At 41.0% G+C, this 21,096-nt stretch overlaps 1 protein-coding gene across 4 annotated transcripts in view; it reads right to left on the reverse strand.

Annotated features, from left to right (window-relative positions):
* LSAMP (limbic system associated membrane protein) overlaps window positions 1–21,096 on the reverse strand; it is a 1,003,852-nt gene that overhangs the window by 327,381 nt on the left and 655,375 nt on the right. The window lies entirely within an intron of this gene.

Consider the following 21,096-nt stretch of genomic DNA (forward strand, 5'->3'; position numbering starts at 1 on the left):
TTGACAAAAAAACATATTTACTGTAGTTTAACAGCTCTGCAAATAAGCACAAACTCATTTACACATGTTTAAACCTTAATAAATACATTTGCAGTCACTGGCCGCTTAAGTTGATTTTCAAACTGTCCCTTATAGTAAACATAAAAGGGTACATTTGGTTGCAAAAGTTATTACACATTAATTAAACATCAGCTCATTGCAGAAAACTAAATAAGTTAATGGCAAATGACCTCTTTCATCAATACTGGTTTATTACACAGCTATTAAGAGCTGTACAAAAAAAACGAAGAAAAAGCACCATGCAATTAAGCTTTGTCTCTCTGCTGTCACCCACACCTTTGCAAAGCTCTCCCTGATAAGGGAGGGTTCCCCAGGCACTGTGCACAAGTGAGGAGGGCCAGCATGTCATGCAGTAACATTACTGCAGGCAATGCTCTAAGCAACAGGCTTCTTCAGTGCAGTAAGCATGCAACAGAATTTTTGAAAACTCGTTTTGAGCAGAAGGCATGGGATGGAAGAGTGTGTAGTGACACTTAGGAGGAAAGGTGGTGTTAAGAATACTTGCAGAGTTTTCATTTTCTGAATTTATTTCATTCAATCCTGTGAGCCTTTCATTTGATTCCTTTTTCTGGCTTTCTCAGTTTGGACAATACCATCTTCTCTTCTGCTGCTACATTTGCTGTCCATTCAAAATGGTGCAAGAACTTTCTCTGCAGCTTTCACTATGATCCTGCATTCCTTCTCTTGTCCTATTCCCTGGTATATCCCTTAAGGTTTCTTCTAAACTACATCCGTATATTTTGCCTTAAAAGCACTGCACTCACTTCCCAAAGGTCTGTAACAAGGGTTAAGCCTTTAATGTGTGTTAAATGCTCTAAGATCCCCTTGCAGAAAATTCTGGACTTAAATAAAAGATAAACATCACCTCCCTTTCTTGTACTTCTTTAAGGAACACACAGCATAAAACCAAGTCAAATGGTATTTATCCCAGGTTGGTTCATTCTCCAATGCTGTTGCAGAAGCCTCCAGTGGAGGGAGCTTAAAATAACTAAAAAAAAAAAAAGCTTTACTTTCAAGAGACTGACTTAATTAAGTCATTGTTTTGTATTTATACAAAAAAAAGAAAAAACCTCAGGAAAGGAGAAAAGGAAATAATCAGCATTCATCAGATGGGAAAAGTCCAGATCAAATGGTGAAGAAGTGTTTTCAGACTTTGAGAGAATACAAATAGTGTGAAATAGAAAACACAAATTAAATTAAGAATCATAAAATTTTCTCTGTTTGCACAGCTCAGGCAACACTGTCTGAAGCCAATTTATTACCAGGCTCCACAACAAATAAGCTCACATGATTCCCACACTGAAATAACCTTTACTCATTTCACAATAAAACAACCATAGGGGTCTGGTAAGCAAAGATGAATTATAGCTGCTTGTCAGAAATAATTATGATAATCCCTCCCACTCCCACAATATCTGAGGATTATAACCACCTTTACAGACAGCACAGCACTCTCAAATACACAGGGCAACATAGCAAAAGTATGTCATCAACAAGTTCTGAGATGGAGAAACTGAGGCACAGCAGAGGAAGTTAATCAGTCCACAGCCACAGCGTTACTCTGATCCCTGTTCCCACCTTGGCCTCAGTCCCTTGAGAGTGGAAATGATCCCACTGATTTCAGTGGACTTCTTTCGTTTTACACACTGCTGTCACAATCTCAACAGATGGACTGCAGCTGCACTCAGGCTCTGTGATTACGGGCCAGTGTCCTCTTGTGCTACACAAAACAAACTGAAAGAGCTGAACAAAACAAGATTTCCCTGTCCAAGAGCTTGCAAAGGAGATGAGACTGCAACCCTTTGTGTTTGACTTGGTAATTGTGCCTGTATAGGATGGATCTGTTATTATCTGGCAATCCTCATGGATTGAGGACCTTCATGGCTGGGGTGAGTCTTCTCTAACGTTGAGGGTATGTGTTGCATTCTAGTGATTCAATTTATGGAAAAGAACAGGCTGAGTTATCTCCTCCAAACTGTGCAATTTCCCCTTCAGCATAAGGGGGCAACACCAATGTTTGTGAGAACTGAAGTAAAAACTTATTTTTAAGCCCTTGTGTGTGTGTCAAGGGTTTTGCCTTTGGTAGAGCCTTAGCACAACAAAATTCTGGCTGGTCCACATCAAGTTCCCTCCAGGCATCCACAGGCTTGGCTGCAAACCCTTCTCTTTGATAACCCAGACCTTTCCTAACTGTGGCCCTACCTCACATCCAGCTTTCCTGCTGAGGCTATACCATTAAAAACCAGAAGGAAGCAGAACAACAGCAGTGCTTTCAGGAAAGTGATACCTCTGCATCTGGTGTACTTTAAAGGCACCAGGCTGTTCTGCGTTCACAAGGCACAACTCACATGATATCTGTCAGCCAAAGACATCCAAGGCAGTTGTGCCAAGCTGCCTTTTTCTTCTCAGTTACAGACAACTGTGAAGTCCCTCTCTTTCCCCAGATGTTCTTGCATGCTTCATTGCAAAAAAATAAGTGTCTGTCAAAACCACCCGTGCCCGCTCCCAGGGAAACAGTAGCCAGGGGCAAGGTGTGGGGGGGAGTGTCCTTTTTAGAATCTGCAGCCTCATTAAAGTAATTGGCATCTGGACTCGATTTTGTAAGCTCAGTGCCAAAGGGGCTGATGGGGTAACTAATGCTGTGGAGTCAGAGCCAGAAACTGCATAGCAGGCTTCTGAATGTGGTCTCTGGCAAGATCTATGCAATGAAATGACATTATGGCTTTGCCATACATTACATGCAGATTAGAAGAGGTTGGCAGCCATGCAACTGGCATACTATAGCAGCAATCATCCTTACAGGATATAGAAGGCAAGGCTATTCATACTCAACCCAGCAGAGGGGTGGGAAAGGGAAAGACGATGCTCGCACAATACACCTGCTTGCCTCCTTTCCCCTCTGAGTGACCTAAAGGCTTTTCCCAGTGCACAGCCCCTGGTGTTCCTACCTTATTTTTCAGCCTTAGCAGAAGGTATGATTTTTTTTCCTACATCTGTCCAAAATTCCCTTCAAATGTCTGCTGTTCTCTGTCTCTGCTTCTCCCAAAGTATCCTTGCCTTAGTGCCGAGTAGCTGCAGGATATGAACAACAAAATGTCTGTCTGCAGGTGCTGACAATTGATAGATGCAGACAGCTGTCTGGCCAGCCGGGACTTCACCTGCTTTACTGTTGATGAACTGCTCTTTCTGTACTTTAATTGCTTTTAATGTTTCCCCCACTTAGGTAGGTATCTCCTCCTCTTTAACCTTTTGTATTTTCTCTGAACTGTTTGGTCTACAGAATCTACACCTAAGCTTCCCAAAATCATACAGCATACTCTGATGACAGAGGACAGATGCCAACCTCCTGGTTCCCTATTTTCAAAGTGATGAGTACTAATAATTTGGGGAAATGTTAATGAAAGGGGCACTCATTCCTGCTATTTATTGTTCTTATTGTTCTTGTGACTGCAGGGATTCGCAATTTCTGTGGTGTAGAGAGACAAACTAAAGCAAAAATATACAGAAACCTAAGCCAGAGCTCTTGCTACAAAATCACAACAAACTCGCCCAAAGCCAAATGTCTTCTTGATGTCAGCAACTAGGTGAGAGTGATGGCATTTCTCGTTCAGTCCATTATAGTACTTCCATTATTGTTATATCAGGCCGCTAAGCTTACCAGAGTGTCTCTTTCAAACAAGCAAGGTAGGTTCCATTAATAAAGGATTTTAATGTGGGTACTCTAGGCTTGATAATTCCAAATGTCCAGCCTGCTACCCATCAAACTTGCCCCAACACACCATATCTCACACTGCAGGGTTTCACAAGGCAACAGTCCCAAATGGTTCCACAGGCTGAGCACAGTCAGACGCGATCACACTCCAGGACTCAAGTTTGCCATTTGCAAGACAACCCAATGGCCTTTCAAACCCCCTATTCTCCACAAGCCACAACTGAGGACTCTCAAGGCAGAGAGAAGGAAGTAGTAAGCAGTCTGCAAAGAACTCTGTTTTAGATATTCAACATGAACATTACCCTGTGTGTTGGATTAATGCACCTAATCATCAAAATGTTGAATCTAATACAGCTATCCTTTTTTTTCTTACTGCCTGCAGTGTTGCTGACTACACTAGAAAGTAATATTTTAGTCTAAACCAGTTTAGGTCTTTAAAGGACCTCTGGATCAAGTCCAGCTCCTTGCTACTGCAAACAATTTCATTACAGGCATTTTCAAAACCTGCAATGGGTAGCAAACCAGAGGGCTTAAGGGAGTAGAGGAAAGAAATCCTGCTCCTTTCTCATGTCAGTAGGAGCGCTGTTGCCTTCCGGAACAGCTAACAGAAGAGGTAGTTTGGGATGCTATTTCTCAGAAACAGCTTGTGTTATCTGCTCAAGTCCTGTTTCCAGTCTAAGGGATATCTCATTACAATAACAATGATGGGGTCAGGGAAGCAAAGTTCCTCAAATAACCTCCTCCACTTCCAACAGTGTTTGTGCCTAGACATCTGTGGAAGGAAAAGGGCCCCTAAAAGGCAGCAATGATCAAAGTAAGCTTAAGCGAAGAGTTATGTTGCATTAGTGAGACTGATAGAACAAGAGATGGGGATAGCCCTTCACTAACTAAAATCAGTGTCTGTCTCCCAGTTGAGATATGTCTGTGCTGCAGAAGTCTACAAAAAGAAGTATGAAGCGCCTGAGTCTGTATTTTACCTTGTCACATTCAGAAGGCTAGAGAAGGGAACATCAAGAAGACATGACAGGCAATGGCTGAAGGAGTTAAACTCCATTTAAAAAGTGGTTGAGTAGCATTTAAAGGTAATATTACTAGGATAAATACTTGTCCAGTGGTCAAGTGAGAATTCTGAATCAATAACTGAAATTTTGTGCAAGAGTGATGCCCGTGTTGGAGTCAAGAAGGTCTGTATCTCACGTGGGGTGGGGCAGGGGTATATTAGGTGTAGATGTTGCAAAAGGGGCACTTTGACCATTCCAGGCAGTAGGTTGCCAGACGGGGCCGTGGCAGATGTGATGTTCTGGAGTCATGCAAAATTCAGAGATTATTATATTGATACATGACAGATGTTACAGAAGCACCGAATATTCAAAGACAGGTGCATTACCTTTATAAATATTACATTCACCCTTATGGCTTTTTTAGTGATTATATCCTTGGTTCTGTAGGTAAACCCAAAAAAGTTTTCTGCACATCATGACACCCTGCAGGGGGCTTAACTTTCTCACGCAGAGAAAAAACAAAAGTAAAAAAGTCATTTAACTTTTGACCAATATCAAGCAAACCATCAATGCCAAAGTCATGAAACAATATGAGCTCCTGGTCAGACTCAAACATCTCTGACTTGAACAACCGGCTAGAGTCTCTTTGGAAACATAAGCTCTACCTGCATTGTGGAACATAAGAGCTTTCCCCAGGATCCCGGTGCATGCCCAAGTCTTGACAAGACACCTACACATTATATTGCTTTCCTCTGTTTGATTTTTCAGTTAGTTCCCTTTTTTTTTTTTTTTCTTTTTCATGGAAAGGACAGCCAGGCCAGTAAGCAGATGAGATTCGTGGTGTACCTGGGCCAGGCAGAGGGCCACAAAATGCATGTGTCCTGAAATGTAAATTAGACTTTGACAACCACCTTCACAGCTTTGCAGATTTATATTATTTTGAGTTAGGGAGCTGATAATGATGGAGAAGACAGTACAGAACTGCTACACAGCATCAGTTTTGGTAGATTTTGGTGGCAGTCAAGATCTTTCCAAGAGTTGAAGAGCCACCCCCTCCAGCAGCACCTATGCCAGACTTGGGGTCTCCCCTTGGATTACTTGGCCATGGATGAATCCATGGATTTTAGCGGGTATGGGCACGTGGCATAGAAAATACTGTGTTAGACTCAAACCTGCTCAGAGCCTCCCGTGTGCCGCACATTGTGTGGTGCCTGAGTCATCATTTACAAGTGTTATTTCCACAGGCTGCTGTTTTCCAGCTGACTTCACCCTGACTCCTACTGCTGCACCAGATATCCATGCAAACAAAAGCTTTGTCTGAACACAGAATCTACCTTCCTTATTGCCCATTTCACATTATTAATCAGATACCCACATCAGCTAAGGAGATGCATTTTCAGCCAGTTCCCTCTCCAGTCCAAAGATTCTTCTGAAGTTCATTAACATTTGTACTGTAACTACTGTTGAGCATGCCACATTTCCAGTCAAGATTTCAAACCAAATGAGGTTACAAAATAATGTCTTAATAGAGAATGCATGGTAATTTATATATTGAAATTAAAGATTAAACCTTAATCTTAATTAAATCTCACAAAAGTTCAGTAAAGCTGCCCAAATTATAAAATATAAAAAGATGTATTGATTATTTGAGAAATGGAAATCACATTTAATAAATACAGGAGTGAGCCATTAAGGGAATGGAGAGATCAGAAAAAGCACTAACTGGTGATTAAAAGAAGATAAATATTTATTAAATGTTGCTGTGATTTATTAAGCCGTGTTGGGCTAAACAAATGTAATTTGATATCTGAATCATATCTCATTCTGATACAGTCTTCATTAAATCTGAAGTCTTGGCTTTAAATGGATATCATATGTTCCCTTCAGTTCTTTATCGCTTTGAAATATCAGTTTGATGCTGTGGAAGACGTTGAAAGTCACAGAGACTGAAGTCTCCTGTGTATCAATGAGGTTGTTTTGCACTACAGGTGAGCAGTCAACTTCCCATTCCACAGTGCCTTTTTATCCAGGCCCTGTTGCAATTTTGCGCTGTCCCTTGGTGACAGGGCAATGTTCAGGTTTTAAAGCCATTCTGTCAAAAGGCCAGACAGGAAGAGCACGACTTCAAATTTCAATCAGTCCTCCAACAACCAGTGTGGAGGTCTGAGGCAGAACACCTTCACTGGTTTTAAAGAAGGAAAGCTGACTCTCACACTAATGGAGTTGCTGCCCAGCAGAACATTAGTGGAGGTCCTGTATGAGAAAACATCTAACCCCTTCATACACAGTAATTAGTCTAGCACCAATTAGCTCTGTTGATGTAGCTTTCCAGTTGAGATGCTAATCATGCAGGAACTCAGAAATTCATTCTTCCAAGGTTCAGAGAGCAACCTTATCTTTGGCCCCTCGCAGAGGGAGGCAAGGATCTGGTAGATCGTGGCACTCCATGCGCTTGAGGTGTTTGGATAAGAACATTTCTTCATTTTAGACAGCAAGTTGTCTCGGTCTTAAATGCACTCTCACACAGTCTTTTCAGCCTCTGTTTAGAATAGGAGCTTCTTGCTGAAAATTACTGGCATAAATGAATTGCTGCTGATAATTAAATTTGCACAGACTTAAGTGCCAGTGCTCTTTCCCAGTGCTACACTTAGTTATATACTGTTACTGAGAGTCATTGCCCATTCACTGCAAACCTGAAAAAAGGTTGTATGGAGAAGTAGCAATTGAATTCCACAAGTTTGCTTGAATCTGAATGTTGCAAGACCTCTAACTTCCTTTCCAATGCCCTTGCTCCCCTCCAAAGGAACAAAACAAAACAAACAAAAAAAAAAAGAGAGAGAGAGAGGAAGAAATGATGTGAAGTGCTCATAAACTGGAGAGGGGAAGAGACAATCACATACTATTCCTTTTGCCTTTTCAGGGATTGAGAAACAAAATCGGACTGAGCTGGGCACTGCAATCAATCACACCAAAGTCAGAATTCCACCTCTCATCTCTAGTATCTTCTTTTCTGCAATCACATGAGTAAAGGAAGTACAGCAGTGGGACAGATAGGAGTAGAGGCTGCCAAAGCCACTTCAGATCTGAGAGGACTTGATGTTTTGAAGGTGAAACCCAATCATGTGTTTTGGAAGTGGTTCTTACTCTTTACTGACACAGGCACTATGGTGAAAGCTGGGTCCAGCCTCAAGGGCCAAGGGGATCCATTAAGCCAGATTAAATATCTCTTTTTATTAAAGAGCAGCTGTGAGAGATGTCTTTGCATTATTTGGTGCTTTCCTGTAGGAATTTCATGATAGGAAACTTCTGGCATTTCCTCTCCCTAGTGCAAGCAGGAGTCGATCTAGCACAAAGTAATTACTTTCAATGTGTTTAGCCAGAAAAAAAGGCATGACTTCAAAATCCTCACTACCAACACAGCCAAGCAGATTCCTCTTCTGGAACTCACTTTTGGGTTGAAAACATGAGCAAAAAGTTCAAGCCCCTGAAGCAGTTGTCTTGAAAAGTCTTAAGCTGCTGAAGATAGCGGGTTTAGGACCATAACTACAATAAACACAGCAAATGAATAAGAGTCTTTTGGCAAGAATAAACCAGAATTGCAGAGGCGGATGTTGCCAGTGAAAAGAACAGGAAGGTAACCAAGTGAAGAAACAGCATGAGGAGGATTATCCTTATTTGGAAGCAATCCATTCCAGCAATAAATTAAGCCAGGGATCTCTGCATCGGAAAACAGCAGGGCAACCTATTAAGCTAAAGGACAATCTGCTTTTCTTGTCACCTTTGAGCCCTGACTAAATGGTGAGAGAAACAAACACACCAGAGATCAAAATGTATGTTATTTCAACAGCAGTAATGGTCAACTGCATGTTGCAGAGACAGTGAAATTCTTTCCGTGCACATTCCTAGAACAAGTGCCTGATCTTCAGCGATAGTATTGCCAGAGTGTGATGGCCATAAAGATCAAGTCACAGAAGAGGGCTTGGGTGGAAGAAAATTGATGATTTACATTTTATGGCAAAAACATAGCTGCTTTCACCCCAACTGCTGGGATGGGATCAGGTGAAATACTGAATGCAAACTGAAGCTTTTCTCACAGCGGTATTAGAAGACATAGAGGTAAAAAAGAAAAAAAATAAAATGCTATACACTTTTGGCTCAAAGGGGTCTATGGATCTGCCAGCTTGTAGCACGTGACATTGTGTGCATGCTGGCATGTTCCAGGGTCACATTTATTGCATCCACAATTAAGGGATTTCTGAGGGGCAAACACAGGCTGTCTTTCACAGGGGTTTAAACTATAGAGAAGAAGATTCCTAAAATGAACACACTGTACAGAACAGGGAGAATACAACTGAAAGAAGAGTAGTAGCAAATATTAAATATATATTTTCCATGTGCCTAATGTAATCAAAAAGAGAGATTATTTAGAATTTGGATGGTGTACCTCTGCACTTATAGGTAGCTGCTCCAGCTATCAACAAGATGACTTGTAATGCCTCTTACTCCCTTTCTGAATAACAGTCTGGCTGGTGAGTTTATATCTTTACCTCCACTACCAGCTGCTCTTCTAGTCAAAAGGTCCCAAGAGCTGCCCTGACGGAACTTAGAGTTGACATGTCACTCCATCTGGTCTCTCAGTCCTCGGTTTTCCCAAAGAAAGAAGAGGTACCCAATGATCCCAAACAGTGCACACTCCATTTGGTGATGAGCACAAACAACCTTTACCTGACAGATATTCAAGCATCTCCAGCTTCCTCAAGTTCCCACTGTGATACTCACGCTGATGCAAGATTTTTTTTAAAGCTCAAATTAGGCTGACAAACACAAACAGACTGTGAAAAGGGCAGACTGTCAAAAAAGGTTCCTCTCTTTTGAACAACACTGATGAAAAAACTAAAGTAGTTCCTTGTTGAAGAGTTAGCTCTAAAGTGAACTCTCAGTTCCACAGTGCTATGACATCTGCTTTTCTCAGCTCACTTAAAAGTCCAGCTGGCACTAGCAAAATGTCCCAGGGATGCTGCTCATTTCTTCTTCTTCTGTTGTTAAAGGGACCTCAGGCTCAGTTTGTGCTCTGCTGTCCAGGGCAAAACACTTTGCTAGTCTGCATTCTGTTGCCCACAGAAACTATTTTGAAGGGGAGATGCCAGCATCAGGTGAATAAGTCATACATGATCCCTGGCTATGTTATCAGACCTCTCATGGAATATTTTCAACCAATGATAAAATGTTATTACTGCCATTATCAAGCAGTTGGTCTTTATCTGTCTACCCATGACAGGCCTCGTTATTCAGACAGGTCTTGGGACAACTTCAAGGGGAGATCTTCCCCTCCAATGTCAAATACACCAGCTTTCTAGCCTTTTTTGATCCTCTTTTTTCTTTCAGCCCCTCCTAAACTGACTTGCAAAACAGATGAATGCAGCCCTCCTCCAACAAACCTCAGGGCAAGAGCTGAAGGAACCCTGCATCATGCCATGTCTCTGACCTTGGACTACCAAAGGATACGCCTCAAGTCTTCAATCTAAATTTTACAAGGCAAAGGCAAGTTCCTGATTTTTCCATAGTGGTCTTGATAATTACACAGAAGAAGGAGACATTCAAAATTTAAGGAGAATGGGCAAAACTGCAAAGCAAAACAGCTGAAGGAGCTGCCCTGAATTGAGACTTTTACAGCCCAACCACACACACATTCTTTCAAAACAGCACAGCAGCTATGCTTGTCTACTCTGTGTTACTCAGCACGTCTAAAATCCTTGGCACCTCAACACAACTGGCATGTGAGGGCTAAACCATTGCTGATTTAGTATGTGCTAGCCCTCTCTCCTTTTAACGAGCATGTCTCACCTTCCCCCCGATGAACACAAAGGCATCACTGTCAGAGGTCTGGGAGCAGGGTGACCTGTATGGGAGAGAGCAGGGACTGCCCTGTGCTGGTCCCAGTCAGTACCAACCCATGCCACCACTGTGCTGTGGCCAGTCAGAGGGCCCTGGTACCACTGCCCCAGCACAGGGCACAGGGGTAAGGAGCTCTGGAGAGGACACATGAGGAAACACAAAAGGAGATTTTATAAGAGGAGGTACACCTTTAAGGTGACTACTGCTATGGGTGGACCAACGCCAAAGCAGGGATCTGTGGGTCCACAGCTGTGGAGCCCTAAGGCAAGCAGGAAACAGGTGAAGAGAAAGGAGCAAGGAAATAAAAACAAGAAAGCAGGAGCAGCAGCAAGAAATCATCACGTACCAACCCACTCTTCTGTCTCCTGTCAGCTCATTCTAGGGACCGTCAAGGTCACAGTGAGCATAATGTGTGGCAGAAAAATTTAAGGGGGTAAGGGGAGATGTGAGGTGGAAGCTGAGCCTGGGGCAGGGGAAGAAAGGGTTTTCTCCTTGTGTTTGTTTTGCTGTTTCTTTTTTTTTTCTTCTCCATACACAAACTAGTAATTAAAAGCCTATGTTAACTGGCAATAAAGGAAGTTTCAATAGAATTCCCCAAGTAGATACTGTTCTGCCCATGACAATGGAGGTAAGGGAAAGTATTTTCCTTGAGTGCAGTAAAAGAGCTCAAATAAAGATGGAGGCAGTTGCCAATGATTGAAGGCAGCAATATTGTGGGAGCATGGTCTCCAGCGGCACAGCTGTCTCCTCTCTCAAGCTTAGTTCTAGCCTGAAGCTTTACTCCAAATGCTGATTGCACACAAAGATTTAAAGAACAGTCATAGTGTTCATTTCAGTGAGCAAAAAGATAAGCTGCAGTTGGTTGGTATCCCTCTTACATAGGTTTTCATATTTCTCTTGTCTCAAAATTTCTCAGAGGGTTTCATCTAATTTCAATAGATTAGAAGAACAAGGTACATGTCATAAAACTCTTTAGGTAAGATTTCTAGAACATCTGTCATTTTTTTCATATTTGATGCACATGGAGATGGTAGAGCCCCTACTGTGGGTTTCTCCTAAGTCCTGTTGTGTTTTGTAAGTCATGATAGTCGTGATATGAAGATCAAATGATGGAACCAACCCAACTCCTTGCAGATGCCAGTGTCATGTTTTTAATAGCACCCCCAGATCCCTGAAAAGGAACTAATATATCTAAAACCCAAAGTGATGACTGGCCTTCTGGAGGGAACTTTATCATGGAATAGATGAGTGGCAAAACACAGTCAAGGAGGCACCAAGTGGGGGCAATCCAGAAATCATGCCTCTGCCCATTAAGATACTTTTATTACATACATTGGCATTACTAATCTACAAGTTATGTGGGTTACAGAGATATCTGATCCTTTCTCCTTTATTCTAGAAAAGCCCATTGACATTCTTCAATCCCTTTACACCTATCCAAACAGCAGACACCCTAAATAAAACAGAGAATTAGCAGATAAATAAATAAGATTGCTTGTCTTCCTTTTGAAAACTTCTAAAAAGCTATTGGTGTTGGAGGATCTATAACATTTGTCTGAGATAGTGGATGTTTGGCACCAGTCCTTGCAAAAAAACATAGAGAACTCTACTAATCAGTTTAGGGTAAAAACAAGAAAATCTCCAAAGGAATCTGAGGGAGATACTGAGAAACTTAATATAATAAGCATTATTTACTTCAGCATGCAACATAGCCTTCCTTCCACACCTGTCAGCATCACATCTTTAAGACTCTCACTATGCCAACTCCTGCTCCAGGTAAGCTTAGGCTTTAGTATTATACTCATTTTACAAGTGAAGAAACTGAGGCAGTGACAGATGGAACAAACAATAACTATTAAGAGAGAGGAAGAATCCAGACTAGAGAGGCAAATCACTTGCAGGTAACCTGCTGGACTCTACCAGAACTTAGTGGGTACAAATGTCTCCACTGGATTGAAGAACCCAGTCAAAAACAGGGATTCTTAGATTAGTTTAGCAATGGGTTGAGAATTAAGAGGGCTGTAGGGAAGAAATAAAAGCAATCTTACCCTAGTAACATCCCTCATAGCTAGAAAAGAAGAGAACAGCTATACCATGCAACTATCAGAAATAAGCAGAGAAAGGGAAGCTATTAAAAGTTAAGAACTAACTGGGGAAAGGACATATCCTGGGAGCATAGTAGCTAGGTTTGTCAGTTGGGCCGATGTTGGATTTAACTAATACATTCCTAAAATTATGGGCTGTGCTTTCAAGGAGGGTGCCTCTCGCAGTACATGGGTGACACTAGGTCTCCCAGCTACTACTGGAAACAGGACAGCTTGACCACGCCCTACTGCCTGAATCAGGAAGGAGGAAATTCAACCCTCATGGATATCAACAGGAAACTACCAATAAACACATTTTCCAGATGGAGAACCACGTTATAAATAATACATTCATTGTCTTTATACACTTCACTAATTATTATTCTCATCTCTTCGTAGATCCATTAATCTCTCCAATATACCTATTACCAGAAATCTCTGGCACATGCTATTAGCATTGCTGATTCATTTAAGTGTATGACTGTCCTTATCATCTTGTCTTTCTCTCCTTTTTTCATGTAGACACAACCCATAAGATTTGGTTCCAGGTTTTGAGAACATTTAAAGTTTTTATGTGTTCTGACTATTCTGTTTTCCTTGTCACCTCTTTGATATACATGGTTTCGTGTTCTCACCTTTATTCACAGACAGAGAAAATCCTTTGCAGATATTCGATAGCAGCTTCAAGCCTTTGCTGTTCAAAACATACCAAATTTGGGACAGGTACTCTATTTCACCTCTAGGCGTTATCCTAACACTATAAATAAAGTACAGAGCATTGCAAGGATTTCAATATCCTTATGTTTCCCTCTAGACTCTTACAACTATCATCTGAGTTTTTAATAATCTACTTACTTGAAGTTTTGTGTCACGTCACTCTTCAACTGGTTCCCCTGGGAAGATAACAGACTTGGTCTACCCAAGTCACTCAGAATGACTGAGCCACAATAAGCAACACTGGTTAGAAAAAAACTCTGTTGGAAAAACTCTATCAAAATGCAAGTTTGTGGAAATCAAAGTGTCTGCAGGTACGTGTTAATCTCATCAAAGCTTTGGATGGCAGAATACTCAATTTGCTCAGATATTTTCCTAGAAATTAATTTATCATCATCTGTTTGTTCTTGCCTTTCCAACCTTCCATCCTGATTCATGATTAATTTTTACTTTTATACTTTAAAGAAAAAAAAAAAACCACAAACAAATAAACTCCAACCAGAGAAAATGTTCTATTTCAGAACTATATCCAGAGCACCTACAATGGAAGCCAGTACTCCTTATTGTGCATTCAAGAAATTAGCTGCTACAAACAACATTTGCTTGAGCCTGATAAACTGTTTCACCAACCCGTATGCTGCAGCTATGTGTGTTCAATTTCAGTTTGGATAATTCAGAGTAATCCTATTATAGAAAAGCACAAACCACAAAGTTCTGTTGCAGATGACATGTCAAAGTTCAGCGGCACTTGCAATCAGGACGTCTAACTTTGGTCCAATTCTGAGTTAGTATTGATTTTGTTTCTTTCCTAAAGTATAAAAAGCATGGCTTTGAGTGTCTCTTCACTGTAGTATTTTGGAGGCTGACAGTTAACATGCTTATGTCTTTGAGACCTGAAATCTCTCTCACTGAAGGTTCTATTAGAACTGGTATTTTGATAGAGCCCGCACACATCTGTGTAGATTGCTTGTCTGTGACCTTACAACACTTTTTCCCACACAGAGACAAAATTTATGATATCCCATTGATTTTTCCTAATCCATTTTGTTTCAGAATTGCCATTTACACTGTTGCATATTTATATTTTTTTCCTCCCAATTCTGACTCATTTCTTTAAAGAATGCTTAGGACTGGGAACATATCCTAGCAGTCTCAATAAAAAGAAGGAAAAATAAAGATTTCTTCTGCTGTGATTTAGTATGGGAATAACGAGAATACCAGGGCTCATTGGTAGTTACACAAACAGACTGAGCAAATACAATCATGTTGTGTAAGGAAGCATTTGTTATCCATATATTATATTTTCATGAGTATAACTAGAGCCCCCTGGCTCCCTGCTCTACAATTTAACAGGAGGGCAGACAAAATCATTGTGAATTAATGCAGGGGAAATAAACCCTCAGATTCCAGTTTTCTGAGCCTCTTAGCTTGGCTGTCTCCTTCAGTTCTCCACTGTCTCCCACATTTTGTGGCTTTCTGCCAACTTATTTCCAACAGCATTTTTAAAAGGTAGTATGTAATATGAGACAAGGGTTATGTGTGTGAAAATGTAGTGGTTTTATCCTACAAGCCCAGAGCAGATGTACCTACATTGATACAAAAGAAGGCTATACTAGTGCAGATCATTTCCATTCCTGCACAAAAGGAAGGCATTCCAATACAAACATGCCCCAGATGGCACCGACGTGCTCACATGGAGGCTTGTAAGACTTCAGCAGAGTGTGTGTGGATCAGGTGTTATTTGGACTTCCCCAGGTGGTATCAAGTCACTGATGAAAGTCACTCATAATTTCATTTTGATGAAATTATGCTTCTGCTTTGAGCATTACTGCTTGACTATTCTTGCCTTTCCATGCTGTGGTGTGTTTAGGCCCCCACATATTATTCTTAGTGATAAAGACTTCATTTTCAGTTTTGCTACCACCATTGGATTTTATCACTTCTTCAGAAGGTTCCTCAGAATTTACTAGCTTTCCCATGGCTCTACATCAGATTTTTTTTTTTCTTTTGCTTCTAACTGCATGTAAGTAGGAGTTTCCTAGACACCAACTCTTCTGCCTTCCTGCAGAAATTCCTTGCTATTCATTAAGCAGCAGTTGCCACCAGCTAGAGGGAGAAACTAGCCAAAATATATGCATTGGCTAGAGGACATGTCTGCCAGGGGCACTCCCTAACGTCCCACAATTTTTCATTGGTGTAACCAATAACACTGCATAATCCTGCAGTTTACACCAAAGAAAAGAGTAGAGGTATTTAGATCCTCAGTGTGAAATCCACCTGTATAGACAATGAATGCAGATGTGAGAGTGATTTCAGGCACATCTAGAGGCAGTTCACTCCTGAGGAAGAGAGGTAAAGTAGCTTTAGTGCCATGGACAGCAGCCTGGGAAGACGAACAGTCTGCTCCAGCACTACAACAGCTCCAGAGGAAGTCAGCCATTAAAGGGTAAATAAAGAAGACTCTAACCCAGGAAACTATTCACCATGTCAGCATTTTCTTATTAGTTAGATATCTATTCAAAAACACACCACCTTTTCCTCCAGCTCTGCATAAGGGGCATTAATTGGGTCCCTCTGCATCAGCCTGTGAAGTCCCTGTGAGATGAGGCCTGTCCTGTCACTGGTATGGAAACACGAGTTTCACTGGAGCTACCCTAGCCTAAATAAACTCCCCTTGTCCTAATACAGCCTAACAAAACAGAAAGAAAAGGAAAGGAAAAATAAGGGAAGGAAAAAACAAGGAGGAATAAAGGAGGAAAGACATGAAAGGTTCTGGAAATAGCTGGAATTGTTCATGCTGAGCCATTGGGCCCCGAGATTTGAATAATGCATGTTCCATAAATCTAAGTGTCCCCGCTTGCCACGTTTTAGAACAGGGAACAAAAATAATAGCTACTGTCCACACTTATCACCAATAATAAATTACAGGGCTCCTGTGTGTGGCAGCGATTAATGCAAAACGCAACCCAAAACACATAACTAAATAAATAGATAGTTTGACTTTCCTGGGGGTTATCTCTTTCCTTTTCTACACACCTCTCAGAGTCTCCTTCCAGCCAAAAATTATACTGGGAAAGACCCATCCTTACAGCATATCCCCTTCAGACAGACAGGCAGACTAACTCGTGGTTATCTTCAGAATATACACCAAGGCAGTCCACGGAGCGTATGCACCTCCAAAAACAGGAAATGGCCGTGCACTGCATAGATTTTGGTTCTTCTGGAAGGCTACGGTCTTCCCAAAGCATCATCTCCCACTTAAAATAGGGCACACACTCATGGATGCACCTCTCCAAACACAAGATTCACACTGCTTCCCTGAGGTCACATTCAGATCTACATTGATGTGTGTCTATGAGGGGCAGAGTATCCTTTTGGCAGCAGTCCCACTCCTTCAAATAGTAAGGGAGTTCTGGGGTGCTCTTTGGCCCCAAAGTAGCAGTATCGGTAGCAGGGAAGTCACTAGAAAACAATGCAAGGGCAGGGCATGAGGATAAAAAGGGTCTACAGAAGGCCCCTTTTAGAACTGCTCTTTACAGTGTAAGAACTTCCCTGCAAGGACTCTACTGTGTCCTCATTTTCACCTGGTCAGGGAATTACAAGTTCAAGCAAAGCTTTACTCTTCTTTATCCATATTTGCTGAGTAATGATGGGTCACCTTCACCGGGATAAGGGGAAGAAAGAAAACTCAACATGCAGTACGGAAATAAAAAATATTTGGTAATGCAAGGGGAAGGTGTGTGCAGCTACACAGGCTAAGTATCCACTTTAACATTACCAAAAAAATCCCCCAAACCAAAAATCCATCCACTAAAGAAATTTGTCTCCCTCAATTTAAAAAGGTTAGATAATCGAAATAATAGGCAGCCATTAGAAGCCCCTGAACAGTTAAACAGAACTGTAATCAGAGCTAGACCATGGCAGTTCACAGGTAACTAACTGTACCCTATTCTTTCTCTTAATATTTTAATTCTGACACATACAATTTTAGTTGAAAAGTTGTTTTTCTTTTTACACTAGCTGCCTTCAGTGCTTTACCAGCCTATTACCTCTGAGGGTATGGTGATCTGTCTCTAGAGAAATCTCTCCAAGTAGAGGCAATTTCCCCTTAGAGAAGCCATCCCTGTTTATAGTATGGGCTTCTGTGTAAAGCTACCCTTGGCATCCTCGTTGTGCAACTGTGAAGCAAGAAACAGAGCTGGAAAGGTCACAAGAAACAGAATAAACTGCAGGAGAGAGGCTACCAAAACAACTATAAAGGCAGCTCAGATGAAACTTGAGACTCAAGGTACAACACTGTTATGTGACCTGACCGAATGCCTGTGCTACCTGTCGTATGCCCTCTTCTTCCTGCTAGGGCCCTGTGCTCTTCTTCAGCACACCAGTGTAAGTCTGCTTGCTAGACTGGAGACACTTCAATTTACAAAAGAAAAATAAGAAAAGAAATTGTGTGCTCAAGCCACTGAGGGTGAGGTAACTCACACAAATGAGAGGAGGGGAAAAAAAAAGCAGCTTATACACAAAGCAGACACTATTACACTATTATTATTATTACTATTAGCTATTCATTACTCATATGTTGGCATTATAGTAGGATCCAAAAGCCTTATTCAGTATCAGGGCCCCATTGTGCTAGTCTCTATGCAAATACAAAGACAGCCAGGAAGAGCTCACAGTCTAATTTAAGACAAGACCCAGCAGGTGAATGTAACAAAAATTGGAGGAAGAGAGGGTAGGAAGACTATGCGATTTCACAGGCTAATGGTACATTGCTGAATGCTCATTCCTGGAAGATCTGAAAGGTTATGTCTTAATAACCCTCAGGGATGCTTCTTATGGCTTAAATCTCTGACCTCCTGGGTAAGAAGCAGCAGCACAATAATATCTCCTTTAGTTAAGTGAATGTCTAAAATGTGCTTAATCAGTAGTCCATTAACTCTCCACTTACCTCATTAATGTGTCTGTACAGCAGGTAGTTCTGTCCCACCCCACCATGTTTTTTTATATTCTGGCTTCAAATGCTGCTAGGCAAGGTGTAATGCCTTGGAGTGCCCTCCCTCCAGAGCATTTTATTTCATCAGTCCATATGTTTTAAACATATGGCACTGTCCCACTACAGATTTCCTTGGAATTAAGAGGTCTCCTATGCTGTCTGCTTTAGCATTACACATTAACAATTCTTAATTTATTTTTTAATTATATCTTTCTTTAATGACAGATTACTTCTTTTTTTTCCCTATTTGTAAAGAGTGGAAAGAAGTCAAGGATATTACTGAGCAAAATGCCAGCACTGGTGCTGTTGGCAGGTTAAGTCTTTCCAGGCCCCTCTTTAGAGAGTATCTACTGCATGGCTCCCATTTGTACAGCCTCCATGATACATTACATGCTGTCAATCAGACTAACAAAATCGTGATCTTGGCAACGAATAAAAGACAGCCTTTACATCGAATTGACCTGTGCTCTGTTTAAGATTTCGAGAAAGATCAGTCCAACTATGTCAAACAGAAAGCTTACCGACTCCTCCCATCACTTTCAGGAAGTCATGTCAGTCCTAATCTTCCTCAAAAAAGAAGTGAGAATAATATTCACTCTTCTTGCACGGCCATTAAAAATTAAATCAAAGGTGCACATGAAGAAGTTTGAAACTGAAAAGCACTTGACATTCTTAAACATGGCATGAAGTTCAAAGCAACCCTGATGAAAATAGTTTGATATACCTTTTTTTTTTTCTGTTTTAGATGACATTTTGACCCTTGCATCAAAAAATGGTTTACCCTCTAGGTCTGTGGCATACAGATTGTGACTCATATCTAAAGCACTCAATATCTAAAATATAATTATGCTTTAGTTGCAAAGTATTGTGTTGTTTCTGTGCAGGTTTTTCTCTACTCTTTCTCTGGGAAAAATCAAAGCAACTTCCTGTAGTAAGGCAATGATGTGACTAACATCTGTCATGGATCATTTTTTCTTTTCCTCATTTGTTCCCCTAGATCAACTGCAGTACATTTGAGAGAGGAGGAGGATTACTTGTTTGTTTGCGTGTTGTTTGGTATTTTTTGTCCTAGTAGCTCTTTCATGTGTTTTGCTGATTTTATACATGCAAATAATACTCAGAGAAGAAAGGCAGAGGAAGCGCATTACATTTGGAATAGAAGCTTGCGAGACTTGCAATGGCCATTCATTCCATGGCTGCTGACAAATTAACAGAAACTGGTTATCTTATATCCCAACCAACTCTAAACTTCCAAGAAAAACCTCTGCTCTGCCCAAGAATCAGAGAGGTGAGACATGGCTTGTACCTTGACAATACGGGAGGTGTAGTTGTTCATAATTCAGGACAAAGATCAAAACCTTGATCATGAATTGATATTACACAGCAAAAGCAAAGCTTATTTGGTTGCCTTGGCCTTTTCAGTCCTAAGTAAGCAGATAAAGCTTTGGTCTGGCCCCTCACATTCAACTCCCAATCAGCTGTTTTTGTCTGTGCTGCCAGCTCAACCAAAGGGCTAAAAACTTCTGTCTCAACTAAAGGATAAGGGAGTGGGAGACCAGTCATTTGAGTTCATTTAAGGATTTCACAGTATGCCAGAGACATTTACTCCTTTTCAACTATCTCAGTGAGTTCTCCAGTAACAACCCTGATCAACCATTAGTACAGGGAGCCACGTGGACTAGGGATCCTTAAAAGGTCTAGTTTGATCAACCATGATATTCGGATAACTTCAAATAAACCAGAGCTCTAGATACACCCTCTCTCCCTACAGACATTGGCATAGGGGGTGTCTGCCTGCCATTTATACCCAGGTTTACCTCAGCTGAGCAGCATAAGTGAAGAGTTTGGGCATCTCAGGTGATTCAAGAACGAAGAGGGAGAGAGACTGACTGACTAAAGGATAAATCTGTTACTGTTTCCATTAAAGACTCTTCCTCTTAAATCAGATACTTTAATTTTGTGCTTGAAATTTGTATAAGATAGCTTATACAAAGTTGTAAGTTAGCTTCTGATAGGTCTCTGAAGCTCTGATATAGAGTATGGTGTGGAGAATGCCATGTTTTATCTCAGAGGTCAGGGATTTTCTCACTATTTGGTGTGTATCGAATAAAAAACCAGTCCAGCAACCATAACTCTTCAATTTTTAATTTTTTTTTTCCTTTTTAGTTTTTCACTAGCAAAACAGATCTACCCACATAGAACAGCTGGCAGGACAGAGGCTTAAAATATTCTTTGTCTTCACAAGCATGAAGTAAAGAATGTTTTCTCTTTGCTAGGCTCTTTGTCGACTATATTCTTTGAAAGCCAGCCAGCCTCTTTAGTCCATGAATTGGGTTTGCTAATTTGCAAGAGGTTGGAATCATTTCTCACATTAAGAAACTTAAGATAAACATGCTGTGCTCTCTTTCTTGATGGTTTCTTTAATCTATAATAAATGCCATTTTGGACTCAAAGTCCTTGTTTGAGGGCAGAGATATTAGAGGCCAGCGTGGAGAAATGGATTTGCAGAGTCCACACGTACTAGGTTAGACACATGGCAAAGAGCCTGAAAGTGGAAGTCAGCCCACAAGAATTAGGCATTGAGGCTCAGAGATGGATTCTGAGAAAGTGCACCTCTGTAACTGGAAAGAAAGTTTC

This window comes from Pseudopipra pipra, chromosome 2, assembly GCF_036250125.1.
Source record: "Pseudopipra pipra isolate bDixPip1 chromosome 2, bDixPip1.hap1, whole genome shotgun sequence".
Classification (NCBI taxonomy): Eukaryota; Metazoa; Chordata; class Aves; order Passeriformes; family Pipridae; genus Pseudopipra; species Pseudopipra pipra.